The sequence below is a fragment of the Notamacropus eugenii genome, chromosome 2, assembly GCF_028372415.1.
Source record: "Notamacropus eugenii isolate mMacEug1 chromosome 2, mMacEug1.pri_v2, whole genome shotgun sequence".
Taxonomy (NCBI): Eukaryota; Metazoa; Chordata; class Mammalia; order Diprotodontia; family Macropodidae; genus Notamacropus; species Notamacropus eugenii.
This window is the reverse complement of record NC_092873.1, coordinates 382,837,378-382,857,745: the sequence shown is the minus strand read 5'-3', so window position 1 is coordinate 382,857,745 and position 20,368 is coordinate 382,837,378. Positions and strand designations below refer to the sequence as shown.

Genomic DNA, 20,368 nt, shown 5'->3' with positions numbered 1-20,368 from the left:
AATCAGGACACAAAATGAAAATGAGGATGCAGTGAGGGGAGTGGGTATCATTTGGATCCCCCTTTCATTTGAACCTGTCAAATGAGAGTAAGAGAGAGAGAATACATAAGGAAATGTAGATTCAAAGAAAGATTAGTCATAATCAAAATAAGTCTTAAATTTGGGGATAGGTTCGTCAAGAGCTTAAAAGACATGAAATTAATTTTAAGGATTTGGTGTAAATGGAAGAGAAGAGCAAGGGAGTGGAAGCTGATTGCATTAAGAATACAACATTGGCCCTGAGCACACTCTCATTCCATAATCCTCTTCTTCTTTCTAAAAAAGGAGTAGGTAATGCTTTGTTGGTGGAGTTGTGAATGTAACCAACCATTCTGGAAAGCAATTTAGCACTCTATTCAAAAGGCTATAAAATGTGCATAGTCTGTGATGCAGCAATACCACTACTGGGTCTATATTGCAAAGAAATCATTAAAAAATAAAAATGACCCCCATGTGCAAAAATATTTATATCAGCTCTTTTTTTGTGGCAATGGATTGGAAATTGAGGGGATACCTATCTATTGGGGAATGGCTGAACAAGTTGTGGTATATGAATATAATGGAATACTATAGTTCCATAAGAAAAAATAAGCAGGCAGACTTCAGAAAAACCTGGAAAGACTTGCATGAACTGATGCTGTGTGAACTGAGCAGAAGCAGGAAAACACTGTACGCAGTAACAACAACATTGTTCAGTGACTGACTTTGATAGACTTAGCTCTTCTCAGCAATACAATTAACTAAGACAATTTCAAAAGACTCCATAGGGAATGCTATCCACATCCAGGAAAAGAACTATGGAATCTGAATGCAAATGGAAGCACACTATTTCCTCTTCTTGTTCTTTGTTTTTTTCTTTGTTGTTGTTGTTGTTAAGGTTTTTTTCCCCGGTTGTTTTCCCTTTGATTCTGATTTGTTTTTACAACATGATTAATGTGGAAATATGTTTAATATGATTATACATGTACAGACAATATCATTTTCCATGCTGTCTTAGGGAAGAGGGAGCAAATGGAGAAGAAAATTTGAAATTCAAAATCTTATAAAAGTGAATGTTGAAAACTCAAACTAAATAAATAAATTTTTTTTTAAAAAAAGGAGTAGGGAGCAAAGAGATGGGAAAAGTATGAAAGAATAAGACAGAGGGAAATACACAATTAATTTTCATAATTGACTGTGAATGAGATGATCTCAACCATTAAATAAAAGGGGATAGCAGCTGGATTATAAAGAAGAATTAAACAATATGTTATCTTATAAGAAACACAGTTTAAAAAAAATCACAAAGTTAAAATGATGAACAAAACAAAAATCTATTATGCTTCAGAAGAACTTAAAAAAAATTAAGAATAAAAATTATTCCAGACAAGGCAGCAGCAAATATGTCAAAGAAATTTAAAAAAGAAACTGTATAAAATGCATTCAAATACAATAATAATAGTAATAATACTTACCATTTAAGAAATATTTCAAGGTTTGCAAAATACTTCACAAATATTGCATTACTGTATTCCTTATCACCTTTATTATTTATTCCTCACAACAGCCCTGGGAGGGAGGTACTATTATTGTCCACATTTTATAGATGAGGAATGTCACAAATAAAATTCCAAGAGACAAAGTTCTGGTTATGATTTATCAATTTATTAGTAAGGCTAGCAAATCACCAACAAATCAAGTTAATGGCCCTTTTTGTTGATCAAGGAACCCAATAAAACTTCCTCAGCCTCCTTAAACCAAGTGTCTTCCTTCTGACAGTACATCATTGGGATCTCCCATGAGAAGTGAAAAACAACCTTGATTGGTGGACATTTAATGGGAAGTTGGGCTAAGAGTTCTCTATTCCTCCTCATTACTTAATCATTGTTTGGAGGAGTTAGAGAACATGGCCTTATCATGCGGTCCAGTCACCTCCAGCACTCTGGACTTAGGAAAACCACCCTCATCAGCCTTTCCTTGGCTGGTTCCACTTTTGTAGACCAGGTCACCCCCAAATTTGATTACAAAAGCAAGGACACAATGGCCACTTATTGGTAGTGTGACCAGTTTAGACTTGCATCTGTGATCACCTATTAAACAGAAAGGCCTACTAACCACCTTGGGAGTGGCTAGAATGTGGTCACAATCTTTAGCCAGTTCCTGGGAATTCTATTTGAACTAAACTGAAAAATGGGGATTTTACACAGAGAAGGGAATGTTACAAATTAATATTAATAATCAAATGACAAATTTTCCTCCCCTAATGCCTGGTGGTGGAATTGTAAACTGATCCAAACATTCTACAGAGCAATTTGGAATTATGCCCAAAGGTCAATCAAACTATGCATACCCTTTGATAGAGCAATAGCACTATTACAGCTGTATCCCAAAGAGATCAGAAAAAAGGGAAAAGGACCCACATGCACAAAAATATGGCAACTCTTTTTGTGGTGATAGAGATGTCAGAATTGAGAGGATGTCCATCACTTGGGGAATGGCTGAACAAAGTGCAGTATACAAATGTAATAGAATATTATTGTACTATAAGCAATGATGAGCAGGGGGATGTCAGAAAAACTTGGAAAGACTTACATGAACCAGGAGAACACTGTACACAGTAATAGTAACACTGTGCAATGATCCACTATGATAGACTTAGCTGTTCTCAGCAATACATTGATCCAAGACAATTCCAAAATTTTCATGATGGAAAATGCTATCTGTATCCAGAGAAAGGAGGGAAGCAGTCTGAATGCAGACTAAAGCATACTATTTCCTTTTGTTGCTTTTTTCCATGTTGAATGGATGAAATGGATGAATGTTGAAAATTGTTTTTATATATAATTGGGAAAAATAAAATGCTATTAAAATTAATTACCTTGAGGAAATTGAAGTAGGTAGCAATTAAGAGATTTGTCCAGGGTCAAATAGTTTATAAAGATCTATGGCCAGATTTGAATTCAGTAGACAATGAGGTAATATTGAAACATAACATATATGCACTGCACAGAATTGCTTATAAAAGAAGGAAAAAATGAGTTACAGTGAGAGATACTGAAGCTATAATAGATGAGTATTTAAATATATCTCTCTTGGACAAATGTTATGAAAAAAATAAACAACAAAGAAGTTAAGGATCTAATTGTCTCTCTAATATAACTCTTATTACTGTTTCTCTTTGGTTTTCATCATTGCTCCTTTCAGTGTCTTTACTGTAAGATATGCAATGGATTTTGGCTCCTATGAAGCCTACCATGTTGTCATACTCCCAAAGTTCTCTGAATTGAATTATTTAATATCTGAATTATATTATGTTAATTTACATACTTTATATTTTTGTCAACAATCTATTTCTTCAGAATTTTAGGTTTGTTGCCATATAACTATGTATATGGTTATAATATATTTATATTATTTATAACTCTGTAATAATTATTTTTATTTTGCACTGGCTGACCTACATGTCCTTAATGCACTCTTTCCTTACCTGTGCTTTACAAATTATCTCCCTTCCTAAAGATACATTTCAAGTGACAACTACATAAAGTCTTTCTTGATCCCTCCAACTGGCTTTGCCTTCCTTCTAAACTATCTTTTATTTAACTCCTTTTTACATATTTGTATTCAATTCATATTCATATTTCATATATTTTATATGTATTTGTTATCTCCTCCAAAAAATGTGAACTACTTGTGTGTAAGGATTGTTTCATTCTTTGTTTTTATATCCCAAGTTCCTAGACAGGACACAGTGCATATTAAATAATTGTTGATTGATTATTTCTTTACTGTTCTGACTTTATCTTGTTAATTTTTTAAAATTTTACTAATTTAGACTTCTTCCCTCTTCTTTTTAATCAGGATGTCTAAAGGTTTGTCAGTAATGTTGATTTTCTCCAAGAATGAATGAATGAATGAATGAATCAAAAAGCATTCATTAAGTGCTTACTTTATACTAAACACTATGCTTCAGTGCCTGGAATTCAAACAGAAAAAGAGATAGACCCTACTTGTAAGAAGATTTTTCATATTGACAGTCATGGCACATAAAAGTAAGTTTTGACTCTTCCAAGTTGGTGGATGTCAGAAGATCCTTTAAGCCACCATACCTTAATGGAATAGATACATTTCCAGAAAGAGATGAGAAAGACCATGTCTGTCAAAGGCAAATATTGTTTATAATTTTCCATCATCATACTTTGTAACACATGAGTTCCTAGTCTAAATCAGCATTGCTCTTGGCTACCATATATTTCTGTTTGGTGTGAGGGAAATCCTCCTCAAGCAGGGAGGTGATCAAGGACAGGTCAATCATGCAATCCCTGGATGAGTTTAGCTGTTGAAAAAATAAAGGTTAAATGCATGCAAAACAGAATAGTAAAGATGACATGGGGAGAAGGTAACCTGGCACATATGATATGAGTCACAGAGAGACCCACTGATGACAATCAGAAAGATACAAATAATGGGGAACAAATAGTCTGGTCTTCAATACACTCAGTTTCATTCAAAATTTGTTTTGGTGGCAATAGTGTTAGTTTTGCTGGATGGTACTGTGGGTAGAGCTCCTGACCTGGAGTCAGGAAGGCCTGAGGTAAAATCTGGCCTCAGATACTTATACATATATATATATGTATGTATGTATGTATGTATGTATGTATGTATATATTATATATAATATCATTTATGTATATATGTATATATGCATATACATATATGTGTATATGTATATAGGTATGTATGTGTGTGCATATATACATACATATACATATGTATATATGCACTTAGCTGCATGATGCTGGGCAAGTCACTGAATGTTTATCCGACTCAGTTTCCTCAAAATGAGGGATAAGAATATTACCTAACTTTCAGGGATGCTGTAAAAATAAAATGAAATAATATTTGCTAATTATTTATGTTATGTTATTTTGTGAAATAATCATTTCACAGTATGAATAATTAACATTTTGATTTACTAAAGGTTGAAATTTTCTCTTAAATGCCTTTGTCTGACAGGACTGTTAGGACATATTTTATACCTAAGCTCTATAATGAAAATAAATATTGAAGGAAGGAAGGAAGGAAGGAAGGAAGGAAGGAAGGAAGGAAGGAAGGAAGGAAGGAAGGAAGGAAGGAAGGAAGGAAGGAAGGAAGCAGGGAAGGAAAGAAAGAGGGAAAGAAGGAGGGAAGGAAGGAGGGAAGGAAGGAGGGAAGGAAGGAAGGAAGGATTCAACAGTATCTCAGTCACTGGATGGGCTTTGTCAGGCCTTGTGTGGATTGATTTTGAGCCGCAGAAGAAGCAGAAAGGGGTTGTTGAAGCTAAAAAGGTGTGACTCCTCTTAATTCATTGCCCCACCCCCACCCCCAATCTTTGTTATTTCCTGGAAAGATATCCATTAGTTGCTTGTCAAGCTGTGCCTGTTTCTGGGTAAAGCTGCATGTCTTCATCATCACAGTTGTACATTATAATAGAAAAGCATTCTATGGAGTTCCAAAGAATTGTACGTTTGCACCAAAATAGTTAGCTGAGCTAAGAGCTAGAGAGAATGACCTGGTACCATGGACAAAACAGAAACAACAACTGAAGAATGAATGAGCATCCTCTCCATCCTGTTGGAATCTGCGTAGCTTTAAGTAGCTAATAGTCCTGTGTAGTACTGTCCTCTTTTCTTATGACACAAGGAACCTGAGGCAGCCTGTTCCAAAACTAAGACTGGCTATACTGGTCAGACAAACCTGTGGCTAGATTTTAGCTTTTAGGATAAACAGTCTCTTTATGACGATTCATTTCTTTTGCTTATTCATTTCTTTGGTCTCATTTTAAAAATAGCTTTTGAGGATTTGCAGGAATTCTGACAATTCGATGTTTTCTCTGTCATGTTAATTTGGTAAGTAATCATGCTATATTATCACATCTCTGTTTTTATTGCTATGACTCATTATGTAAATAGTGCATTTTTAAAATTTCATTGGCCCCATGTTTATACCCTTCTCCTATAAATAAAATGTAAGATTCTAAAGGGCAGGAATCATTTGTTATAATTCTTTGCCTTATAGATATACAAAAACACATGTTTATGAATAGGGTGCCTAGGCCATGATTATCAAATAACGGGTAAACGTAGTTGACTTGAAATCTTTATCATTAGAGATAATCTTCACATCAGCAAGACAGACACAGATTTCTTATATTAATTGTATAAACATTAAGGTGCCATACAAATGTTACTTTTATTATTAAATTTCAGATATGTTTTTTCTTCTGATTTTAATTAGAATTTAGTTTGTATCTTTTTCTGGATCTTGGGTTCAAATTGGCATGAGAATCATCCTCATAGGGTCATGGAGTTTATAGATTTAGAACTTAAATTCCTTCTACCCTCTTCATTGTATAGAGAACTGTACTGAGCTCCAGGTTATCGGATAGGCCCAATGTCACACAAGCAGCAGAGGCAGAATTTGAGCACAAATTTTTCACTCCAGATGAAGTGGGCTTTTGTTTTCGATTTGACACAGAGACAAACGAGAAGGAAGTCTCAGATATCAACCATAACCAGAGAAATGAATACATATAGATGTCATCTAAAAGACCCAGATTCCAACAGAGAGTGATTAACCCCATCTGGTCAGGAATATTTGGATCACCATGACTGTCCCAATAGAAACTACAAATATATTGATCATATGCAACCAAAGTACAGAAAATATGGTTGGACTTACATCTAGAGTGTTGGCTCAAATGAGGCATGGAAGAAATCAAAGGGCTGCAATTAAAACCCAGGAATTCTGGACTCCATACTTAATTCCAAATTCCAGAATATATTCCACACCCTGAGCTCAGCTCTAAGAGGTCATTTACAATTATGGTCCTTCTGTCCACTAAGAATAGTACTGGATTTGGGCTGAGTGGCCCCTCTTCTTCCAGATGGGGTAAAAATTCATGAATTTCAGCCTCTGTCTTTCCAGTGAAGAGGAGAACTGGGGAACGTAGGGAAGAAAGTAAGCAACCTTGTGAAGCCTCCTAGAATAGGGACCATCTGCCTGCTGAGTGTCAGGGATCATCACCACTCCTAGTCATTAATCTTTCCCAGGGTCTTTCCTCAGTCCTGACATTCATACACACATAGATCTCCTCCTAAAAGAGATATTAAAATATAGAGACATACTCACTAGGCTGGGCTGCTGCACTGGCACAGGCTAGAGCTGTGGCAGTCTGCATATGGAAAGCAGAGAAAGCTGAAGAAGGAGTTAAAGCAACAGAACAATCTGAGCTCATCTCCCGCTGGTACTATCATTTTCATTTCACCTTCCAGAAAAACGACACTGTGAGGGAGGGGGATGAGGGAGGGCGATATCTGGGACATCTTTAATGAAAGAACAATCTCATCCCATGTGAAAATCACTATCAGTAGTGACTAGTAATCAATTACAATTGCCAGAGGAATAATGGGAAACAGATGGAAGAGGAAACTTTCTGCACCTGTGCTTACAGGAATTCAAAGTCACTTTAGATCCCAAGGCTCAACACTTCTAAACTACCGTGAGGCCCTTTGCTTCCTGGTCCTCAGAAATCAGCAGTTGAGAGTATGCCTCATACAGGAAGTGTATTGAGTGAGTCTCAAACTAGCTTTTCTTAAGATAAGGTTACTGGTCATATGTAGAGTGTAAATTCAGCCCAACAAAGTCTTATATGAAGTAATGAAAAGCACAGTGAGCAAAACCAGGAGAACATTGCACACAAAAACAGTAATATTGTAAGGATGATCAACTGTGATCAGCTAACTCTGCTGAAAGCAATGATCCAAGACAATTCCAAAGGACCCATGATAAAAAATGTTATCTGCCTCCAGAGTGAGAACTAATGAACTCTGAGTGCATATATTTTTTTAATTTGGTGTGTACGTTTTACTTTGCACCATATATAATATGGAAGTATGTTTTGCAGTCTTCACATGTATAATTGATAGGACATTGCTTGCCTTCTCCAGGGCTAGGGAAGAGACAAGAGGAAGGGAGAGAATGTAGGACTCAATTTTTTAAAAATTAATGTTAACATTTTTTATATTTTATTAGAAAATATTTCATGAAATAAATAAAAATCAATTCATCCTAGATTCCATGTGTCTAAGGTAATTATCTTCTTCTGACACTCAGATTTTGAAACTATGATAACCTAGCCCTCATTGTTTTAATCAGTCATCATAGTAATCTAACATCATTCACTATCCTCTGGTGAAAATATTTCTAATTCTCTTTCCCTTATTGTCCATGCTTCAGAGTCACTTGTTTTGAAAGGGAAAAAATTAGGAACAGAGCCAAGATGGCAAAGTAAAAGCAAGGATTTTCTAGAGTTCTCCCCTGAACCCCAGCCAAATATCTGCAAAGAAAAAAAAAAGACTAAGCAAATTCTGAAGTTGCAGAACCCACAGAATGAAAGAGTGAAGCAAATTTCCAGACCAAGACAGCCTTGAAAATCAATGGGAAGCATGTATCATGATGCACTGGGAGTAGAATGCAGTCCAACATGGCCCCAGCTGTACAGACAGACCTGAGAAGGCATCAGGGGACTGAATCTCTGGAACCTGTGGTGGGTTCTAGACTTCACAACCCCAAAACACTGAGGACAAATCGAAAGGTCAGTGGAAAAGAACCTGTCTGACCTATGTGAGAGGCTAGAGTGGCCCATCGCCAGCTTAACATGGTGGAAGGAGTGGAGGAGTCTGCAGCTGCAGCAGCAGCAGGGGCAGAGGCAGTGGCTGTATCTGGAGCTCTAGACCCACAGATTGTGGGGCACCAAGTGACTGACAGAACACACCCCATCCCAAAAGGAAGTACAGAACTACTTTGACAAAGAGCTCAAAAGTCAAGTAAATGGCTGGGGAAATGAGCAAAAAAACTGAAAAAAGAAAGAGTATGAAATCTTACTTTGGTCACAAGAAAGACCAAAATATACAAATAGAAGAAGACAACAAAGTCAAAGCTCCTAGATCTAAAACCTCCAAGAAAAATGTGAATTGGTCTCAGACCATGGAAGAACTCAAAAAGGATTTTGCAAATCAAGTAAGAGAAGTAGAGGAAAGTTGGGGAAGAGAAATGAGAGTGATGAAAGTCATGGAAATTGAGTCAACTGCTTGCTAAAGGGGACCCAAAAATGCTGAAGAAAATACCTTAAAAAACAGACTAACTTAAATGGCAAAAGCAATCCAAAAAGCCAATGAGGAGAAGAATGCCTTAAAAATCAGAATTGGCCAGCTGGAAAAGGAGGTCCAAAAGTTCACTAAAAAAGATAATTTCTTATTCTTTTTTTGCTTTCATATGTGACTCTTTTTAATGTTTATTTATTTACTTTTAGTTTTCAGCATTCATTTTCACAAAAATTTTGAGTTCCAAATTTTCTCCCCATCTCTCCCCTTCCCCCACTCTATAACACCTTGCATTCTGAATGTTTCTTCCCTCAATATGCCCTTCCTTCTATCACATCCCTCCCTTCCCCTATTCCCATCCTCTCTCCTTTCCTCTAGGGCAAGATAGATCTCTATACCCTATTGCCTGTATCTCTTTGTTTCCCAGTTGTATGCAAAAACAATTCTCAACATTCATTCCTAATTCTTTGAATTCCTATTTCTCTCCCTTCTTCCCTCCCCACTCATCCCCACTGAGAAGATAAGCAATTCAATATAGGCCATATATGTGTAGTTTTGCAAAAGACTTCCATGATAGTCATGTTGTGTAAGACTAACTATATTTCTCTCCATCCTATCCTGCCCCCCCATTTATTCTACTCTCTCTTTTGACCCTGTCCCTCCCCATAAGTGCTTACTTCTAATTGCTTCCTTCTCTCTTTTGTCCTCCCTTCTATTATCCCCCTCACCCCACTTGTCACCTTCTCCGCTACTTTCCTGTAATGTAAGATAGATTCTCATACCAAATTAAGTGAGCATGTTATTCCCTCTTTAAGCCAAATGTGAAAAGAGTAAGCTTCACTCTCTCCCCCGACTTCCTCCCTTTTCTTCTCCATTGAAAAAGCTTTTTCTTTCCTCTTTTATGAGTATTAATTTACCCCATTCCTTTTCTCCCTTTCTCCTCCAAATATATTCCTCTCTCACGCCATAATTTTATTTTTTTAGATATCATTCCTTATTATTCAACTCACCCTGTGCTCTGTCTGTGTGTGTGTGTGTGTGTGTGTGTGTGTGTGTGTGTGTGTGTGTGTGTGTGTAATCCCTCCAACTACCCAAATACTGAGAAAAGTCTCAAGAGTTACAAATATCATCTTTCCATTTAGGAATGTAAACAGTTCAACCTTAGAAAGTCCTTTATGATTTCTCTTTCCTGTTTACCTTTTCATGCTTCTCTTGATTCTTGTGTTTGAAAGTCAAATTTTTTATTCAGTTCTGGTCTTTTCATCAAGAATGCTTGAAAGTCCTCTATATCATTGAATGACACTTTTCCCCTGAAGTATTATACTCAGTTTTGTTAGGTAGGTGATTCTTGGTTTTAATCCTAGTTCCTTTGACTTCTGGAATATCATATTCCAAGTCTTTTGATCCCTTAATGTAGAAGCTGCCAGATCCTGTGTTATCCTGACTGTATTTCTACAGTCCTTGAATTGTTTCTTTCTTGTTGCTTGCAATATTTTCTCCTCGACCTGGGAACTCTGGAATTTGGCTACAATATTCCTAGGAGGTTCTCTTTTCAGGTCTCTTTCAGGAGGTGATTGGTGAATTCTTTCAATATTTATTTTGCCCCCTGCTTCTAGAATATCAGGGCAGTTTTCCTTGATAATTTCATGAAAGATGATGACTAGGCTCTTTTTTTGATCAAGGCTTTCAGGTAGTCCCATAATTTTTAAATTGTCTCTCCTGGATCTATTTTCCAGCTCAGTTGTTTTTCCAGTGACATATTTCACATTATCTTCTATTTTTTCATTCTTTTGGTTTTGTTTTGTGATTTCTCAGTTTCTCATAAAGTCATTAACTTCTCTCTGCTCCATTCTAATTTTTAAAGAACTATTTTCTTCAGTGAGCTTTTGAACCTCCTTTTCCATTTGTCTAATTCTGCTTTTTAAAGCATTCTTCTCCTCATTGCCTCTTTGGACCTCTTTTGCCAATTGAGTTAGCCTATTTTTAAAGGTGTTATTTCCTTCAGCATATTTTGGGTCTCCTTTTTAACAAGCTCTTGACTCATTTTTCTTGATTTTCTTACATTGCTCTCATTTCTCTTCCCAATTTTTCCTCCACCTGTCTTATTTGATTTTCAAAATTCTTATTTGAGCTCTCCCATGGTCTGGTACCACTGCATATTTATTTTGGAGGTTTTGCACCCAGAAGCTTTGACTTCCTCTGACTGTAAGCATTGTCCTTCCTCATCTGAAATGATGCAAGATAATACCTGTTCACCAAGAAAGTAACCTTATATAGTCTTATTTTTTCTCCCTTTTGGGGGCATTTCCCAGCCAGTTACTTGACTTTTGAGTCCTTTGTCAAGATGAGGATATACTCTGGGGACCTGTAAGTTCTCATTTCCTCCAAGGTGGCACAATCAAGGAAGAGGAATTACTCCTCTCCTGGCCTGCACATTGGTCTGGGAGCAACCAAAAACTTTTCTACCCAGAATCTGCATTTAGAATTCCCTCACCACAAATACCTCTAGCTCCACCACACTAACGCTCTTCCTCACCCTAGGGTTGAGCTCAGGGCTGAGTTTCAGATCAACATCACAATTCCCCCAGGGGCTCTAGGTGGATGGCTCCAAAAATGGAAGCTACCACTCCAGTGACTGCTGCCAACAGTCCAGACCATGCTCCCCTCTCCTGGGTGAAGCAGCCTTCCAGCTGACCTTTGAAGTTGTCTGTGGTGTTTGTGGGTTGAGCAATCTAGGAACTGCTGTTGCCCATGGCTCCCTGAAGTCTGTTATGGGTTCAGTCCCTGCTCTACTACGCAGCCCCATGCTAGTCTGCAGTCCATGCTGAGCTGCAGTCCACACTGAGCTGCAGTCCACACTGGGCTTGGCTGGGCTCCACCAAGAAAATAATTTCTTAAAAATTAGAATGGAGGAGATAGAAGTTTTTTGAAAATTTAAGAAATTATATAACCAATCCAAAGGGATGAAAAAATAGCAGACAATGTGAACTGTCTCATTGGAAAAATAACTGACCTGAAAAATAAATCCAGGAGAGACAATTTAAAAAATCAATGGACTACCTGAAGGTCATGATCAAAAAAAGAACCTAGACATCATCTTTTAAGAAATTATCAAGGAAAACTGTCCTGATATTCTAAAACCAGATATTGCAAGAATCCACTGATCACCTAATGAAAGAGATCCTAAAGGGACAACTCCTAGGAATATTGTAGTCAAAATTCAGAGCTCCTAGGTCAAGGAGAAATTGTTGCAAGCAGCCAGAAAGAAACAATTCCAGTATTGTGGAAACACAAACAGGACAACACAAGATCTAGCAGCTTTTACATTAATCATAAGGGACTTTAACTAAAATTGTACTGTTTACATTCCTACGTGGAAAGATAATATTTGTAACTCTTGAGACTTTTCTCAATGTTGGGATAGTTGAAAGGTATATATACATATAGACAGAAGGCACAGGGTGAGTTGAATATGAAGGGATGATATCTAAAAATATATAAAATTAAGGGGTGAGAGAAGAATATATTGGGAGGAGAAAGGAAGAAATAGAATGGGGTAAATTATCTCTCACCTAAAAGAGGCAAGAAAAAGCTTTCTCAATGGGGGGGAAGAGGAGAGAGGTGAGAGAGAAAAAGTTAACCTTCCTCTCGTATTTAGCTTAAGGAGGGAATAACATGTATACTCAATTTGGCATGAAAATCTACCTTAGACTACAAGAAAGTAGGGGAGAAGGGAATAAGTGGAGTCTGGTGTAGGAATAGAAGGAAGGGCAATGGGAGGGAGTAATTAGAAGTAAACACTTTTGAGGGGGGACAGGGTCAAAAGGGAGAATAGAATAAATGAGCAGGATAAGAGGGAGGGAAATATAGTTAGTGTTTCACAACATGACTCTTATGGAAGTATTTGGCATGACTACATATGTATAACCTATATAGAACTGCTTGACTTCTCAATGGGGATGGGTAGGGAGGGAGGGAAGTAGAGTAGTTGGAACTCAAAGTTTTAAAAACTAGTGTAAAAAATGTTTTACATGCAACTGGGAAATAACACACTCAGGCAATGGGGCATAGAAATCTATCTTATCCTACAAGAAAATAGAGACAATGTGGATTAGACAAGGGAGAGGTATGATAGAAGGGAGGGCAGATTGAGGGAAGAGGTAATCAGAATGCATGATGTCTGGAGTAGGCAGAAGGGAGAGATGGGGAGAAAATTTGGAACTCAAGTCTTGTGGAAGTGAAGTTAAAAACTAAAAATTAATTTATTAATTTAAAGAATAAAAAAGCGAAAATTCCTTTATCTCTCTCTGTATCCTCACCACAATACACCTTAGTACTAATATCTGTACAATCCCCATCATCTTCTGCTCTCTCATCCCAATATATCTACTGGAATCCTCATCTAATTGTTAATAATCTCCTCTTGATATTAGATTCTTTTACCCTTTTCTATAATCTTGGGATGTCAGAAAGCTGTCTCTCTCTCCTGAAGATGCTGCATCCTTGGAAATCTCTCCAGGTTTGTGAGGTTTCTCTCCTGTCCTCCTAAAGCACTGGTCAAGGAAGAAGAGTAGGCATACTCCTCTCTCTGCACTCTCCCTTCCATATCTCATCCACCTTTTTCACCTTTACTCAGAAGTTTTTATTCTAGTAATAGGGGTTATATTTGTTCTTCAATTACAGTTGAGGGCAGGGAGCCAACAATGAGAAGAAGGGGTAAGGCAGGTGGGCCTATTTACAGTTGATGGATGAATGCTACTCCCATCCCTACTGGCCAATGGTGAATGGAACTAAGGATCAAAGCTCTCTTTTATCCATCCTCAACTGCCCCACCCAGTACCCTGTACACAGGACTGATCCTTGAAGGGGATGACATGTTGACTTTGCCTCCTGAACTATAACATGCTTATTGTCTCAGGGAGTTGAGTCAGAAATTATATCTCAGCTCTGAAGAGTCTGGAGGGAAATTACTTCCTGAGTTCCTAACTTAACAACAAGGATTTTTGTGGTGATCGTGGAGGTCAACTATAATAGTATCTTACAATATTTAACATTGGAAGTTATATTCTTTTAATTTATTATTATTAGTATATATGTTTAATTGCATTTTATGACCAAGAGGGTCTTATTTTATTCTACCCCCAGACTCTGAATAACTAATGGACATCCTAGTTTAGCATGGTCTAGAATCCTACCCTCAAAGTTCCTTCCCTCTATTAATCACCTAGGCCAACTTCAACAGTCAACTCCAATCTTCAGGTCAATCTCCTTCTTTGTCAAGGAAGTCAGTATCCAGCTCATATTCTTCCTCTATACCCCAACTCTTCCTCTCATATTTGGAGACCTCAATATTTATTCCCATACTACTTTGAACATCTAAATCTCTCAGTCCAGAAACTTCCTAGGCCCTAGTAGCCACCATTTAAATTCTTCTTCAGTCATACATAGGAATGGTTATGCTCTTAATTTTATCATCACCCACAAATGATTCAACTACCTGGTCCAGAACTCTAAAATTCCTCCTTTTAGCCTCAATATTCTACTTACTACAATTTCTTCTTCTGGTTCACTGTATTTCACTGGTATAACTGTATTTTTCAGCACACTGTGACTTCCAGTCACCCCCAAACTTTCTTTGCTATTGTCTTTCTTCCTTCTCTTCACAATCTTAACTCGTTTTACTAGCTCAAACAAACACTCTCAATTAAATTTGACTCCTTTACTCATTGTTTGCTCCTTCAAAAAATATTATCCTAAATCATCTGAGCATCAGTCTTCTTATAAATTGCTAGAGGAAGTGGGGTTAATAAGTCATATAACTGTTCTATGCTATCTAATATTATTAAAGCTCTCAATGATTCATGAAAATCTTTGTATTCTTTTCTGATTAATTTTTTTAACATTGCCTATTCTGTAGTTTCTCATTTCTTCTCAGATAACCTCCACCAATTCCTCCCTCCCTCTCTCAGCCACCTAAATTTCTGAGAATCTAAATTGTTCCGTTATATCCTTCTCCCATCCTCTACTTCCATGGTTCTTAATGTGGGGATTAAGAACTTTTCTAAAAAAAATTTTTAATAATTTTATTTCATATCATTGATTTCCTTTGGAATTCCATATATTTTACATTATGCATTTTAAAATGTCATTATAGGAGTGTTAGGCTTCAAGGGGTCCATGACATAAAATGAAAGTTAAGACCTTCTGCTCTTACTCAGAGGACATCATTCCTCATGAAAAAGAAAACAAAATAACAAAAGGGGGGAGTTTTTCAGCAAAGTATTTACCATGTCAACATAAGTCTTCAGCATCTGCAATGTTCTAAACCCGTAGCCCCCAACTTCTGTTTGAAAGAAAGAGATAGGCATTTCCCCAGTATTTCTCCAGAGCCAAGCTTGAATATTAGAATTAAATAATTTTTAGGTTTCTCTAGTTGTTGTTATTTCTCTTTGCATTGATGTAGATACATGTAATTTTTTTCTTGGTTTTGAATACCTCCCTCAACATTTAACTCCTAGGTATGCTCATGGTTCTCTGAATTCTTTATATTTATGACTTCTTCTACAAAGCAGTAATATCTCATTACATCCAGGTATCATAATTTCTTAAAGTGTTACTTTTAAATAATCTTATTCTCTTCCATTTATGTGCAAAAACAATTAATATTCCTTTTCTTAAAGTTTTGAGCTCCAAATTCTGTTCATTCCTCCCTTCTTTCCCTGCTCCCTGAAACAATAAGCAATCTGCTATAGGCTACGCATGTGTAATCATGCAAAGCATTTCCATTTCATTTTTATGGAAGAAAATTCAAACTAAAAAAATAAAGAAAAGAAGGGAAATGAAAATTAGTATGTTTTGGTTTGTATTCAGATGCCATCAGTTATTTCTCTGGATGTGCATAGAATTTTTCACCATGAGTCCTTTGGGATTGTATGAGATTGTTGTATTTCTGAGAATAGATAGGTTATTATTCACAGTTATTCATCATACAATATTGCTATTACTGTGTACAATCCTGTTTCTGCTCACTTAGTTATGCTTCCATGTGGTGGATTGCCTGCGTCCCCATGCAGCTTGGTGACGTGGTGAAGAAGAAAGACACATGGGCAGGCGAGAGAAGGTAGCCCAACACCATTTATTGATCCGAGGGTCAGGATATTTATAGACAGAAACTGCTATGTGACATACTGCTTGTCTCCTGTGCTAGTGATATGGCCAGTCTTATTGTCTTAAAGACTGTTAGCCTAGAGGGCATCTATTTTGGATATCCCTTGTATTCTGTAGTTCTCTTGTCTATCTCACGGAGACAGCAACATCTGGGGGCCATGGAGAGCCATTCTGAATGATAATGAGAACAGTCTCAAAGAATAGTTTCCCCGAAGGTCTATCCGGAACTTGTTAACTGCATTCCATCCTGGCCCTCCACACTTCCATTTATGAGAATGTACTTTAGTTCCTCAGTATCAAAAATTGTGCTGAAATAGGAAAACAAGCATGCTAATATACTGTTTGTATACCCAACAGTCAACACATCGATCTAATCATTCTGGAAAGCAATTTGGAATTTTGAAAAGAAAAATGAAAAAAAAAAATCCATAGTCTTTGATTCAGAAATTTGCTGCTGGGCTTGATATATATATATATATATATATATATATATATATATATATATATATATATATATATATATATATATATATATATATATATATATATATATATATATATATATATATATATATATATATATATGTATATCTATATCTATATATATAGATATAGATATAGATAGATAGATAGATAGATAGATAGATAGATATAGATATAGATATATATATATAGACACACACACGTATCTATATCTATATATAGATATATGTTTCTACATATATAATATAATAAATATAGGTATATATTTCTATATATTTAATATATATTTCTAACTTTGATTTCCTTGGTGTATGTGTGTGTGTGTGTGTGTGTGTGAAATACCTGTAAAAAATGACTCTAAACAAATTCTAGAACAGCAGAAGCCACAAAATGATGAATTGAAAGAGATTTACAGCCCAAGGCAGTCTGGAATGATGATAGGAAAGGTCTATCGCACCAGGCGCAGAGCAGAGCACAGCCTGGCCTTGGCCGTGCATTAGGGACAGAACCAGAGCAGGCTTTGAGGCACCACTGGCAGTTTCTGTGATTCCCATTTTCCTCAACTCACAAATGCCAAAGACAGTTTCAAAGGTCAGTGAGAAAGCTTTTTCACCTGCCTGAGAAGGGAATGCAGTGGTCTAGCCCTGGCCCCTGATGGCAGCAGCTTCCATTGTTGGAGCCCTGGCATGAAGACACTGGGGGAATTGAGGTGCTGATCTGGATCTTAGCCCTGAGTGGTGGCCCTGGGGTGAGGAGGAGCCCTGGCTGGCATGGTGGAGCTATAGGTAGTTGTGGAGAGGGAATTCTACTGGCAGACCCTTGACAGAAAAGAGTGCTTGCAGTTGCTCCCAGACCAGAGTGCATATCAGGAGAGGAGGAAACTCCTCTCTCTTGACTGTGCCACGTTGGAAGAACTGAGAACTTACAGGTCTCAAAGTATACCCTCATCTTGACAAAGAACTTAAAAGTCAAGTAACTGGCTGGGGAAATGCCCATAAAAGGGGAAAAGAATAAGACAATAGAGAGTCACTTTCTTGGTGAGCAGGTATTTTCTTCCATCCTTTTGATGAGAAAGAACAGTGAATACCATCAGAGGAAGACTTAAAAGTCAAGGCTTCTGCATCTAAAACCTCTGAAATGAATATGCAACTGTCTCAGGCCATGGAAGAGCTCAAAAAGAATTTTGAAAATCAAGTAAGAGAGGTGGAAGAAAAATTGGAAAGAAAAATGAGAGCAATGCAAGAAAATCAAGAAAAGCAAGTCAACAGCTTCCTAAAGGAGACCCAAAATAATGATGAAGAAATCAACACCTTTAAAAATAGACTAACCCAAATGGCAAAAGAGGCTCATAAAGCCAAAGAGGAGAAGAATGCTTTAAAAAGCAGAATTAGGAGGCAGAGCCAAGATGGTGGAGTAGAAAGACACACATATGCAGGGTCTCCCCCCACAGCCCATAAAATACCTGTAGAGAGGGACTCTCAACAAATTTTGGAGCAACAGAAGTGGAGAACAACAGAGTGGAGGAGATTTCCAGCCCAGGGTGACCTGAAAGACCCACGGAAAACATAGGTTGCACTGGACGTGGAGCGGAGCATGGAGCCCAGCCCAGCCTTGGCCACCCAGCAAACGGCTCGTGATCAGCCCTTGGGGGCGGAATCTCCAGTCACAGAATCCCCAGTCCCAGCAGCGGGTTTGAAGATCCCTCAGCCCACAGGTGCTGAGGGTCAGTGGCAGGGTTTTTCCAGCTGGCCAGGAGAGGAGAAGGGCTTTCCCATAGCTCCAGCAGCAGGCAGCCACCTCAGAGGCTACATTGCAGGAGCAGCAGACACATACATTTTTGGAGCATAAAAACCCTGGGGGCATTAAAGAGCTGATTCTTACCTCTGCCCTGTGTGGAGGCCCTGGGTGAGCTGGTCTTTGTCTCACACTGAATGGCAGCCTTAACCATCCAGCTTATCTAAAAATCAGCCCCCAGTGCTGACTTGGGAGCTGGAGGCCAGGTGGCTGTGGAGAGGTATCTGCTAAGATCCTGGGCACAAAAATACCTCTCTGCATCCAGACCAGTACACACTTGATCGTGCCACATTGGAGGAACTGAGATCTCACAGATTCCCAGAGTATACCCTACTCTTGACAAAGGACCCAAAAGTCAAGTAACTGGTTGGGAAAATGCCCAAAAAAGGGGGAAAAAAATAAGACTATATAAGACTACTTTCTTGCTGGGGATGGAAGCTCAATTCCAGGTGGACAGTCTCGGGCGGGTAAAGGTGGGAACTTCTAAATCTTAGAGTTCTCATGAGGCCCCCCCAGGAAACGACTGGGAATCGAGGTGAACCGAGCTATCTCGTGTATTTCCGCCTCTTCCCGTGAGAAACGTGATGGGAGAGAGCTCTCCCCGCCCTCGAGATTGTCCCGGATCTGGGCACACTATTGTTATCTAACAGCACGGTATTCAGATGCAAACTATGCTGCTGGAGAGTTTAAGTAGGATCAGGAAAGCCTGAAAGTTCTCTTGGGCAGAGGGGCGCGGAGCGGACAGGACACAAGGCTCCGCTTTTCCTCTCTCCTCTCTCCCCTCCCCCTCTCTCCCCACTTACACTTCTACTTCCAATCTCTTATTGTAAGATCTTTGCCTCCTTGGGAGATTCTTCGCTCCCTCCTAAGGAAGAATTCCCCTGCACTTGTAACTAGACCCTGAAATAAAGCTCAACCCTTGTTCGACTCTGGAACGTCCTTTCTCTCATACGAGCATCCGGTTTGGCCAACCGAAGACCTCCGATAGAGGTAAGGGAAGACTCGGGTAGCCCTCAGGCCTCTAGGCCTGGCACTTTCTTGGTGAACAGTTATCTTCTCCCATCCTTTCAGATGAGAAAGAACAATGCTTACCATCAGGGAAAGACATAAAAGTCAAGGCTTCTATATCCCAAACATCCAAACTAAATATTCAATGGGCTCAGGCCATGGAAGAGCTCAAAAAGGATTTTGAAAATCACGTAAGAGAGGTGGAGGAAAAACTGGGAAGAGAAATGAGACAGATGAAAGAAAAGCATGAAAAGCAGGTCAACACTTTGCTAAAGGAGACCCAAAAAAATGCTGAAGAAAATAACAGCTTTAAAAATAGGCTAACTCAATTGGCAAAAGAGGTTCAAAAAGCTGGTGAGGAGAAGAATGCTTTAAAAAGTAGAATTAGCCAAATGGAAAAGGAGGTTCAAAAGTTCACTGAAGAAAACAGTTCTTTCAAAATTAGAATGGAACAGATGGAGGCTAATGACTTTATGAGAAACCAAGAAATTACAAAACCAAACCAAAAGAATGAAAAAATGGAAGATAATGTGAAATATCTCATTGGAAAAACAACTGACCTGGAAAGCAGATCCAGGAGAGACAATTTAAAAATTATGGGCCTACCTGAAAGCCTTGATCAAAAAACGAGCCTAGACATCATCTGTCAGGAAATTATCAAAGAAAACTACCCTGATTTTCTAGAACCAGGGGGCAAAATAAATATTGAAAGAATCCACCAATCCCTTCCTGAAAGAGATCCTAAAAGAGAAACT

General features: G+C 38.0%; 1 long non-coding RNA gene and 1 pseudogene across 1 annotated transcript in view; both read right to left on the bottom strand.

The window, feature by feature from the left end:
* LOC140530456 (olfactory receptor 10R2-like) overlaps window positions 1–17,759 on the bottom strand; it is a 34,237-nt pseudogene extending 16,478 nt beyond the window's left edge.
* Window positions 1–20,368, bottom strand: part of LOC140528982 (uncharacterized) — a 206,795-nt gene that overhangs the window by 87,259 nt on the left and 99,168 nt on the right. The gene's annotated exons all lie outside the window — the stretch shown is intronic.